The sequence below is a fragment of the Typopeltis vanoorti genome, chromosome 21 (genome assembly GCF_054136105.1).
Source record: "Typopeltis vanoorti isolate ZY-2024b chromosome 21, IOZ_Tvanoo_1.0, whole genome shotgun sequence".
NCBI classification, from domain to species: Eukaryota; Metazoa; Arthropoda; class Arachnida; order Uropygi; family Thelyphonidae; genus Typopeltis; species Typopeltis vanoorti.
In genome coordinates, this window is record NC_143569.1 from 92,947,458 (window position 1) to 92,960,653 (window position 13,196).

The 13,196-nt window shown below is 34.0% G+C and overlaps 1 protein-coding gene across 2 annotated transcripts in view; it reads left to right on the forward strand.

Moving 5' to 3' along the window:
* The window catches only part of Pkc98E (Protein kinase C), a 343,235-nt gene that overhangs the window by 143,638 nt on the left and 186,401 nt on the right, over positions 1 to 13,196 (forward strand). The window lies entirely within an intron of this gene.

Here is a 13,196-nt window from a genome sequence, read left to right on the forward strand (position 1 = left end):
AAATCTACTCTTTCCCCTTCAGTATACTTATTCCTCGATGGTAGCAGCCCTACCACTGGACTTTTTATTACCAGACTAGTAATCTGACATGGAGAACATTAATCTACTTTTAAGCCAACAGAGAAAGGTAATCAAAATGAATCTATGGAAAATGATCCTGGAATGGAAAAGGTAAAATGAAAATGGAAACGACAAAATATAATACTTATAGCAAACTGGAATGTAAGAGGATTAGCATATAAAGAAATAGAATTAGATCAAATATTAAATGAAAGATATTTTCAAATAGCAGTAATCGCTGAAGCAAAAATGAAATTAAAAGGAATCATAAGAACTGAAAATTTTAATATAACATATAGTGGAGCTGACAGAGACCAAAGAGCACAAGCTGGTGAGCAAATAATAGAAGCTAGAATAAAAATATAGAGGTTATTTAGCAATAATTGGTTTATATGCCCCAGAAGAAGGAAGAGAAGATAAATATAAATAAGATTATTCAAATTAAGAGGATATTAAATTCCACATTGTTTTAAAACCGAATAAGGAACTCAAAGATTGGAATCAGAGAGTTTCATGCCGACTATAGTAAACTATAAAAGTATCGGCGGTCACTAGCGTGAGCTAATTAATGCAAGTAGTCCTAGTACATAGTACAATCTCAGGCAACTCGTTGCAAAGGTGGGGAAAGTTCTGAGCGTTATTTTGGCTCTTTATATTTAAATAAATAAGATGATAAATCGAAGAATAAATAGATTAGGAATCAAATTGATGTGTAATCTTACTAAATAAAATTCGTAAGAAAAGGATGATGTTGAAGGAATACAGAGTGCATAAAGATGATGTGCATTATGAAAATTATAAGCAGTAGGCTAGAAGAGTCACAACTGTTGTACGGAAAGCAAAGTCTGAGCATAAAAAGAAACTGGCTCTGCTTGCTAAAGACAACCCACAAGAATTTAATTGATATGCTGCAAGTAAAAGAAAGAATGAATATGAAAGAATAACTCTTCTAAATGCAGATGGCATGAGGGTTACAGATGCAGAAGAGGTTGCACAACCAATGAGTGCCCATTTTGTTAAAAGCTATCAACCTGGCACATGCGACATTGAGCTCACTGCTACCTCTTCACTGAATGAAGAAACTCAGGTGTATGAGGACAAGGTATTAGAGCTATTGCAAAAACTGGGTAAGAATTCAGCAATAGGAACTGATGGGATATCAGCAAGTGTACTAAAAGAGTGTTCAGCTGAACGAGTTATTCCGTTGACCAAGTTGTTTAATGAGTCTCAGAACATGGAAGATTGTGCAGGAATGGAAAGAATGTATGGTAATTCTATTGCACAAGGTGGTGCAACGACAGAAATATCCAACTATCAGCCAATTTGTATCTCAGGAGTGGTGGTGAAGATTTTGGAAAAATTGGTTAGGGCTCACATTCAGAAATGGGTTTACTAAGGAAAGTTCATGTTTTAGCAACTTGCTCACATTCTATAACAATGTTACCATTGAACTAGACAAGGGGAATGGATACACCATGATACTTTTGAATTTTGCTAAGGCTTTTGACACAATACAGCATCATAGACTGTTTCATAAATTGGAGAATATGGATTTGGGTTATAGAATATTACTGTGGATAAGAGGATGGCTGACTGATAGATATCAAAAAGTGGTCTATGGAAAGGAGTCTGCAAGATTTAGGGTAACCGGTGGTGTACCACAACAATCAGTGTTCAGTCTGTACAATATCATTAATGATATTGGGAAGGATTTGACAAGCAACATACAGCAATTTGCTGATGTTGCAAAGATAGGTAGGATAATCAGGAATGCTGCTAATATATGGTGCTTACAGAATGATTTGAATAAGCTGGAATTGTGGGCATGGGAAAATGGATGTCTGTAAATGTAAAGCCATTCACTTTAGTGTGATTCGATATCCAATGTTGTATTATATTAGTGGGATTATGCTAGAAAAAACTTACGAGGCTAGTGATCTTGGAGTGTTAGTAGATAGGAAGTTGAAGTTCAGGGGCATGTAGCAAAGATTGCAAATACAACTCAAAAGATAACTGCAATACTGAAATCAACGTTCACATGTAAAGATAAGGATGTCATTTTGCCACTTTATTTTACAAGGCTTGATAAGACCTCACTTGGACTATTGTGTGCAGGTCTGGTCTCCTGGTTTCCATTGTGATTCTGATATAGCGGAGAGAGTTCAAAGGAGAGTGTTAAAAATGATATCAGGATTGTGGAATACTGATTATGAAGACAGATTGAGAATTTGTAGACTGCAGATGCTAGCAAACAGGAGAAAGAGGGGGTGATGGGATTGAGACTTAAAACTTTTGAAACAGTTATACAGGATTTCAGTTGAAGGAATTTTTCATTTTATGGAGAGTGGGGAAAGGACAAGAGGGCATCCTTGGAAGCTGAGAATGAATGCCACTTCAAAGACGGTGAGGGCTAAATTTTTCTCTCATAGGGTGGTGCATGATTGGAATAGATTGCCATTGGATGTTGTGAGTATAAACAGTGAATGAATTCAAGAATAAATATGATACTTGGTGCTTACAATCAATAAGTCCTTCACTCCCTGGAGGTCTCTCTTAATAATAATAATATTGAATTTTGTAATCAATTACAAAATATATATAATAAAATAAATAAAAATGATTATGTAATATTAGCAGGAGGCTTAAATGCAAGAATTGGAAACATGGAAATTAAGAATATAGAAATATATGGAGAACTTACTCTAAACAGGAATGGTAAAAAATTGAGCGATTTGTAGTTTATAATAACCTTAAAATTAGGAATTATTTCTATAAACATAAATATACTTGGGCAGCAAGAGGATGGAAATCAATATTAGATTACTTTATCTTAAATGAAAAGACATCAGAGTTCTCTTTAGATGTTAGAATTCACACTGGATATGAAATAAGTAATGAACATTTCCTCATTAAAATAAAATTAAGATTAACACCTAAATGGCTACAAATAGCAAGAACAGAAAGAAAATTTAAAACATTTGTTTATAAAACTAGATTATTAAGTAATAGAAATATACAATGGCTATATGAACAAAGAATTAACTAATATTTAGATAATATAAAAACGATAATACTAAATACAGCAGCAAATGAAAACTTAGGAAAGACCAATTCGATAAAAAGAAAAAACTGAAGATATGGGATGATACAATCAAAGAAATAATCGAAATGAAAAAAGAAGCATATCAAATGGTTAAGCAGTAAAAATTAGAAGATGAAAAGACACTGATGATATGGGATGATACAATCAATGAAATAATCAAAATGAAAAAAGAAACATATCAGAAATGGTTAAGCAGTAAAAATTAGAAGATGAAATAGAATATAAAAGAATAAGAGGCATAGCTAAAAGAGAAGTGAGAAAAAGACAGAGAGAATCATGGAACAAATTTGTTTCTAATTTAGGACATGATTTCTATAAAATAAGACAGTGTATATTTTGATCAGGGGTGCTTAAGGGTCAAAGCTGTATAACTGAGAGGAGACCTCCACATAGCCTTTAAAGGAATGCGGAGAACCGACCAGGGCTTCTGACCTAATGTCCAATCCTCACCTTCTCGTGGTGCCCTGTTGGGTATCTACTTGGATTCTGAACGAACGAGGATGGACTGGCAATTTGGGATTTAGCCGACCAAATTGTATTCTTATTGGTTAAACCAAAATTAAAAATGATGGTACAACATGACAAAATTTCATGCTGGCTGGGGCGTCGCCTGGTCAAACAAGGCCCCGTTGTTTTCGCCAGGGAACCAGAGCAAACAGCGAAAAGTCAGCTACTGGAACAAATCTGAAAACAAACCCCAACTCAACATCACCAGAGTAAAAGATTGGTACTATCAACATAAGAAGCCTGAATGGCAAAGAAATGGAGCTAGCTGAGGAATGAGATAAGTACCAGATCGACATAATAGGGGTTACTGAAACAAAAGAGACAAAAACTGGTGAGATCTTTCTGAGCAATAAATACAAATTTTATATTCAGGAAATGACAATCAAGGAAAAGAAGGAGTAGCCATAGTATTCAACATAAAATACGAAGCTAATCTTCTTGAATGGCAGGCAGTCTCAAGTAGAGTAATGTGGGCAAATGCGAGAATGGGGAAACTGGACAATGAGACTTATTTGTGCCTATGGTCCCACAGAAGGTTCTACTAAGGTAGAAGTGGAGGAATTTTTTGAGGCTTTAGAAAAAGCCACTGACACAATGAAAAATGAAAAGTTGGTCCTTGTTGGTGATCTAAATAGCAGAGTAGGAAATGATTGTGAGACATACAAAAATATTTTGGGAAAATTTGGAGAAAAGAGCAAAGCTAATGATAATGGCAAATATCTGTTGGATTTCTGCTCAGGACATGGACTGGTTATTACTAACACCATGTTCCAACATAAAAATGTGCACAAATTCACATGGAGAGAAGAGGCTAGGAATAAGAAAAGTCTCATTGACTATGTTATTGTTGATAGTGATGTTTTATTCCTGGTGCAGGACACCAGAGTGTACAGAGGATTTGAAATTGGAAGTGATCACTATCTAGTCTTGAGCAAGATAAAATTGAATTTCATATTGAAAAGAATAACATGTAAGAAAGTTTTAAAGCGAATAAAAGTTGAGCAGCTCTCAGATGTGAACTGTAGGCTAAAATACACAAAGATTATTGAAGAAAAAATGAAAGAGTTTGAGAACAGGAATCAAACCTTGGAGATTCAGTGGCAAACTCTGAAGAAAACATTGATTGATTCTGCCAGAGAGGCATGTGAGGTTGTCTGTAAGGATAAAAAAATCAGAACTCCCTGGTGGATACAGGAAGTTAAAGAGGCAGTGAAGTAAAAGAAGAAAGCATATCAAAAGTTCCTGCCAAATAAGTCAGCTTGTGCTCTTAGAGAATATAGAGACAAATGTAGGAATGCTAAACACTGTGTAAAACTAGTTAAACAAAAGTCATGGGAAGACTTTGGCAAGAATATCGAAAATAAATATCAAGAAGGTGGTAAGATATTCTGGAGGTTGTTTTTACCACTGTGCAGTGATGACAGCACAGTGGTAAAAAAACACTGACCAGGCATGCAGTCAGGAATACATATCCATACTTGAAGTAGAAAAAGCCATCAAACACTTGAAATGTGGAAAGGCAGCAGGAGTAGATGATAATTGACCAGAAATGCTGAAGTACGGTGGTGTGAGAGTCTTACAGTGGCTGCACTGCATAGTTCAGAAGGCCTGGACAGAGGGACGAATTCCCGATGATTGGAGTAGAGCTCTCATAGTACCCATATATAAAAAGGGAAATAAAACTGCATGTGAGAATTCAGAGATATTTCCCTACTGAGTGTTCCTGGCAAGATCTATGCAAGTATACTTGAGAAACGGTTGAGAAGAATTGTGGAAGAAAAGCTTGGTGAAGAACAAGCTGGATTCAGGCCAAATAGAGGCTGTCAGGATCATATCTTCACTTTACGACAAATAGTCGAGAAAGCATGGGAATACAACAAAGATCTGTATTTAAGTTTTGTCGATTTGGAAAAGGCATATGACAAGGTGCCAATAGAGAAGCTATTCAATACGCTGCAGTTATATGGTGTCAATGGGGCATTATATCAAGCAATACTTAGTCTTTATTTGAGTTGTAAGTCAGCAGTTAGAATTGAAGGAAGTACAGGAAGATGGTTTAATGTTAAATCTGGTGTGAGACAAGGATGTACATTATCCCCTCTGTTATTCATTATCTATATGGATCACATTATGAAGGAAAGTGGTATTAAACATGATATCAAAATTGGAGATGTTAATGTCAGCTCTTTGCTTTATTTGGATGATGTTATACTTCTAAATAAATCTGCTACGAGTCTGCAAGATTCTCTGACTAAATTGAATAGCTGTTGTAATAGATATGGTATGAAGGTCAGCAATAAAAAGACAAAGACAATGAATATAGGCAGAATCATTGAAAATGTCAACTGTGTTGTGAATGGAGAACCTGTGGAACAAGTAAAACGTTTCAGCTATTTAGGCACGATTTTTACTGAAGATGGTAAATTAAATATAGAAATAGACAACATAATCAGCAAAGCTGGTATGGTGGAAGTCAATTGAATAAATTCATATGGAATAAGAGAGAAATTAGTCGGAACAGTAAATTAGCTCTATACAAGACAGTGTTCAAACCAGTTTGAACTTATGGATCTGAGAGCTGGGTCAGAAGTAATACACTTGACCAAAGACTAGAGACCACAGATATGAAAGTCCTGAGAAAGATTATAGGTGTGAACAGATGGCATCAATGGCAATATCATATTAAAAATGAGGATATTAGGAAAGAACTTGATATTGTCAGCATCCAGGAATGCGTTAGCAGAGCTAATGTCAGGTGGTATGGTCACTTAAACAGAATGGGCGAGGAAAGATTAGCAAAACGAGTGTTCTCTGCCAATTTGGCAGGAAAACAACCCAGAGGGAGACCAAGATATAGGTGGATTGATACAGTCCAAAGTGCCTTAGATGATAGAAATATAAGATCTGATAATGTTGGAGTCTTGACAAGTAACAGACTGATTTGGAGGAAAATTGTAGATAGAAAATTAATAATGATGTAAATTTTTAATGTAGCTATCATATCCTGTACACCCGTTGATGGTACATAGCAGGAATTTGATGATGATGATGATGATGGTATTTTGATTTTGAAATTTTGAAACATTCAAGTACAGATACTAAAGAAAGCATAAAATTAAACACCAAATTGAAATTAGAAGAATTTTTACATTTTGATACAGAATTGTGGACAGATAAATATTTTAAAAAAGATAACTGGCAAATATTTAATGAAAAGGAAGTAACTAAAGAATTGGCAATCAGCCAGAAAGAAAGAAAGAAGAAATGGAAAATCACCTGGAGAAGATATGTTAGGAATAGATAGTTCAGAATTATATAAATATGCAGGAATAAGGTTCAAAGAAAGACTTATATTTTTAAATAAAATCTATTCAACAAGTAACCCAGCAATGGAATAGAAAAAAGGAATAGCAATCCTAATCATTAAAAAAGGTAGTAGAGATGAATTAGAAATCAGCCTGAAAGAAACAAGAAATGGAAAATCACCCAGAGAAGATAAGTTAGGTTCAGAATTATATAAATATAATTCTGAAAAACCAGGCATAAGGTTTAAATAAAGATTTTATTATTTTTAAATAAAATCTCTTCAACAAGTTACCCACCAATAGAATGGAAAAAAGCAATAGTGATTCCTATCTTTAAAAAAAAAAAGGTAGTAGAGGTGACCCTAAGAATTATAAGAAGATCTAAATTCCTGTGTTATAAAATATATTGCAGAATTTTAAATAACAAACTAATAAAATATTCTGAAAGCTTTATTTTAGAAGTACAAATTGGATTTAGATAAGGACGATCATGTATAGACCCGGCCTTTTACCTAAAATTAATAATAGAGAAAAGGAGAGAATACAATACAATTTAGAAACATGTATCACATTTATTGACTTAGAAAAAGCATTTGATAAAATTAATAGAGGTATTTTATTATGAACTATCATATCCGAGAAAGATAAACCAATCAGTTTGACAGGGATGTCCCCTTTCAGCAACTCTTTTTAATATTTATCTAAATGAAATAATAATAAAATGTAATGAAAATTTCCATCAGGATATTAAACTTTTTCCTACCATGAACCTAAACACTCTCCTTTTTTGCTGATGATCAAAATAATAACTTACAGAAAGATATTTTAAATTTAAATGAAATAGCTAAGGATTACGGAATGATAATATCAACAGAAATATCAAAAATGATGGCCATCCAATAAGAACTAAAATAGTAATAGATATCAAGATTTTAGAATAGGTGAATTCATTTAACTACCTAATATATATGATTACATATGAAAAAGATATAAACCTAAAAATTGCGAAATATTTAAAAATAACAGGTGTTAAACCTAACCTAGTTCAAAAACTAACCAACTAAAAGTATACAATACATTAGCCCTCCCAGTCCTGTTGTATGGAAGCGAAATTTGGACAATAAAACAAAAAGACGAAGATTAATAACAGCTGAAATGAAGTTTATGAGAAAAACTGCAAAACATACTCTATTTGATCACAAAAGAGATGAAGAAATTATGAAAGAATTAAACCCAGAATCGGAAAAAATAATAAAAAAATTATAAACATAAATGGATGGAACACATTAAAAGAATGAAAACAGAAAGATTACCGAAATAAGCTTTAGATTACAAACCACTAGAAAAAAAGAAAACCAGGACGTTCTCTAAAGAGATTCAACGATGATTTCTAAGGCAGGAACAGGCTACTCTATGCCTAAATCTCTGAAAAGCGTGATGATGATGATGATGACATCACTTGTATGGTAAGGATTACATACTTGCATTACTATTTTTGTGTGAAATAGGGGACCATGTAGTAATAGCATTCAGCAAGCATTGCACTTCTCAGAAGGCAACTTCAAATGTGAGCAAACTTCAAAATTGGGAAATTAAAAAAAAATAATAAAATATGGCCTTACAGAAGGTTCTCCTAAGGAAGAATTGATGGTTATTTAGGAAATCTCAAGTCATTTAGGAAAGTCAGCTAGCATGAAGTAAATAGAAAAGCTAGTCTTGTTGAAGATCTAAACAGCAGAGTAGAAAATGAACTCATGTATACAGAAATATTTTGGGAAAATATGAAGAAAAGGGCAAAGCTAATAGTAATGGTTAGTATCTGTTGGATTTCTGTTCAGGATATGGACATGGTCATTACTAACAGTATGTTCCAACATAAAGATATGCACAAATTCACAGGGAGAGAAGATACAAGAAATAAAAGCCTCAGAGATTGATATTATTGATAGTGATATCTTTTTACCCATTCAGGATACAAGAGTATACAAAGGATTTGGAATAGAAAGTGATCAGCACTAAGTTTTAAATAGGATAAAAATGAATATCATATTGAAAAAAAATACAGTAGTACCTTGGTTTGCGAACATAATTCGTTCCGGAAACGTGCTCGTAATCCAAAGCATTCGTATATCAAAGCGAATTTCCCCATAAGAAATAATAGAAACTCAGATAATTCGTTCCAAAACTCATAAATATTCATATAAAAATGATTAATACAAAATACATAAAGTAATTGAATTTATTAATTACATTACAATTACATATTACAGTAATTTGTATTGGGTAGGACGAATTTCATTGTCACTAACGGAATCACTGCTATCTGTTAACTCTTCTTCTTTTTGTGCGACTTTAACAAGGAACCTATCCATTGACACTTGCTTTTGCCTCCTTTTGAGGATTTCACAGAAATATGACATTGCATTGTCGTTAAACAGATTCATCGCTCGCACTCCACAGCCTTACTCGGGTGGTGCTTTTCTACAAAATTTTGCACTGTTTCTCGCATTTTACACACCTCCCTAGACTTCTTAGACGTAGACTTCTTATAAAATCTTGTGATGGTGGCCACTTGCATTCCTTGTTCATGCTTCTCGATGATTTCCTTCTTAACTTCCACCGTAATCATCTCCTTCTTCTTACCACCTTCTTTTTCAACCCATTTCTTCATTTAGGCCATTGTCATAGTACAGTTAATAAAGAACAGTCACTACATTTGGACACAAAATAAAAAAATGCTTTACGCACACACACATGGTCACAACGCTAGCACAAATGTTGACTATATGAATGAGGTATGCCGACTGAGACCGCACATGCGAGACGAGCATGTGCGGTCTCGAGCAGCTTGTGATCACGTGACGCTCAGCAGACAAAGCGTATAGGTAATTCAGTACTCGTATTGCAAGACGTTGCTCGTTTATAAAGTTAAAATTTATTACAAATTTTTGCTCGTCTTGCGAAATACTTGCAGACCAAGTTACTCGCAATCCAAGGTACCACTGTATACATATAAGAAGCTTTTAAAAAGAATTACAAAGTTGAGCAGTTCTTATAAGTGAATTGTAGACTCATCTATACGAATATTATTAAAGAAAAAAAAAAGTAGTAAACAAACCAAACCTTGGAGTCACAGTGACAAACTCTGAAGAAAACCAGCTAAAGAGGCATGTGGTGAAATCTGCAAGGATTGAAAAATTAGAACTATGGTGGACACAAGCTAAAGAAGCAGTCTTGGAAAAGAAGAAAGTATACCAAAAGTTCTTAGCAAATAAGTCATTAGATCTCCTGAGAGAGTAGAGAAAAATGTAAGAACTACTTAAAATAAAAGAGCCAATAGGATTCACTTCAGCGATGTAACATTATTTAAATTAAGGGGATATTAAATCCCACATTATTTCAAAGCCGAATAAGAAACTCAAAGATAGGAATCGAAGAGTTTCATGCCGAATATAGCAAACTATGAAAGTTTCAGCGAATTGTAGTGTGAGCTAAAGCATATAGTTCAACACTAGGGCAACTCTCATTGCAAAGGTGGGGAAAGTTCTGATCACTATTCTTAGTATTACCCATAATGTAAAATACATCTCCTAGGAGATGTATGATGTTATACATTATGGTGGATGGTCACTATCCAGACCGGTTTCAACCTTTATTAAGGTCTCATCAGTGAGTAGGTAGACCAGGTAATACTGAGGTTATAGCAAAAAGAACTTATTATACTTTGCTATACGAGTTGTCAAAAAAGGTACACCCATAAATTACTTAAAATAAAAGAGCCAATAGGCTTCACTTCGGTGATGTAACATTATTTAAATTAAGGGGATATTAAATCCCACATTATTTCAAAGCCGAATAAGAAATTCAAAGAGTGAAGCCTATTGGCTCTTTTATTTTAAGTAATTTATGGGTGCACCTTTTTGACAACTCATATAGCAAAGTATAATAAATTATTTTTGCTATAACCTCAGTATTACCTGGTCTACCTACTCACTGATGAGACCTCAATAAAGGTTGAAACCGGTCTGGGTCGTGTATCTTCCACCATAATGTATAACATCACATCTCCTAGGAGATGTGTTTTACATTATGGGTAATACTAAGAATAGTGATCACAACTTTCCCCACCTTTGCAACGAGCTGCCCTAGTGTTGAACTATGTGCTTTAGCTTATGCTACAATTCGCCGAAACTTTTATAGTTTGCTATATTCGGCATGAAACTCTTTTGATTCCTATCTCTGAGTTTCTTATTCGGCTTGTGTGTAAAAGAAGCTGAACAAAAGTCATGAGAAGATGGGTAAGAATATAGAAGATAAATATTGGGAAGGTAGCAAAATTTTCGGGGGATAATTGTAAAGCTTACAAATGTTTGGAGGAAAGAGTGCAGTGTTGAAAACTGAAACTAATGATATTTTGGATATCTAGAGCAATTACTTTGTGAAAAAAAAAGTTTAGAAAATATTCACAGGAATTCAAACAGTAGATATCAATTAAGTATAGTCTCTGGGAAAAATTCCCATGTTACTTCTCTTAAACACTATTATTATAATTACGGCTATTATAGCCTGTTTTTGTTTAGGAGTGTCCCTTATTTAAATACATTGGCTATCAATACTCAAGAGGGGTATATAAATTTACTTATATATACCCCTGTATTTAAATAAGGGACACTCCTAAACAAAAATAGGCTATAATAGCCGTAATTATAATAATAGTAGATGTCAATACTTAAAGTAGAAGAAGCTAACAAAAACCTGAAATGTGTAAAGGCACTGGAGTAAATGTTGTTTTGACAACAAATGCTCAAATATGGAGATATTTGCAGGTTTTTACATATGGAGGTTTTTACAGTGTCTACACTGCATAATTTAGATCTTGTCATAAGGTCAAATTCTAGATGATTTGGAGTAGAGTGCTGTATAAAAAGTGGAAGAAAAGTGAATATGAGAATTACAGAGGAGGTTCTAGGTAAGATTTACAAGCATATTTTAGATGAGGTGAAGAAAAATTGTGGAAGACAAACTTGAAGAACAAGCTGGGTTCAGGCCAAATAGGGGTCAAGGTCAGATTTTTACATTATGACATGTATACGAGAAATCTTGGTAATATGACAAAGATCTATACTTAAGTTTTGTATATCTGGAAACAACATGCTACAAGGTGCTCAGAAAAAAGCTTTTCAAAACACTGCAATTATATGTGATAAATAGAACATTTTACAGAGCAGTATGTAGCCTATATTTCAGTTGTAAGTCAGAAGTTAGAATTGAAGTTGGTTTGTTGTAAAAATCAGATGTAAGACAACGGTGCACAATATCTGCTCTTATTCATCATCTATATGGATTTCATTATGAAAGATAGTAGCATTAAACCTGATATTACAATTGGTGATATCAAAATTAGCACTTTGCTTTATGAAGATAATGTATTCCTAAATGATATGCACATCTCCAGGATTCTTTTGACTAAATTGAATAGCAGCTATAAAATTTGGCATGAAAATTGAATAACAGGAAAATAGGCAGACTATAAACTTCATTTTTTCATTCTGAATAGAGAATCTATAGAACAAGTAAAATATTTTAGCTATTTAGGCATAATTTTTAGTGAAGATGGAAATTCACAACAGAATAAACAAAGCTGGTAGTATGGTGGAGAGCCAGTTGAATATGCGTATATTCTCTCTATTTGCTAATTCTCTCTCTTGTTCCATATGGAATAAGTAAGATTTATCAAAAACACTAAATTAGCAGTATACTAGACAGTGTTGAAACCAGTTGAGGATACAAATTAGGAAATTGATGTAAAAAAAGCCAATATGACTTGAGATGTCGGTGATCTCATGAGAACCATATCACATAAAAGATTATTACTTCCTTTAAAGGAATGCGGAGAACCGACCTGGGCTTCTGACCTAATATCCAATCCTCACCTTCTCGTGGTGCACCCTGTTGGGTATCTACCTGGATACTGAACGAATGAGGATGGGCTAGCAATTTGGGATTTAGCCGACCAAATTGTATTCTTACTGGTTAAACCAAAATACAAAATGATGGTACAACATGACAAAATTTCATGACTGCTGGGGCGTCGCCCGGATAAACAAGTTCCCCGTTGTTTTCACCAGGGAACCAGGGCGAACAGCGAAAAGTCAGCTACTGGAACAAATCTGAAAACAAACCCCAATTCAACATCACCAGACTTAAAGATCGGTATTATC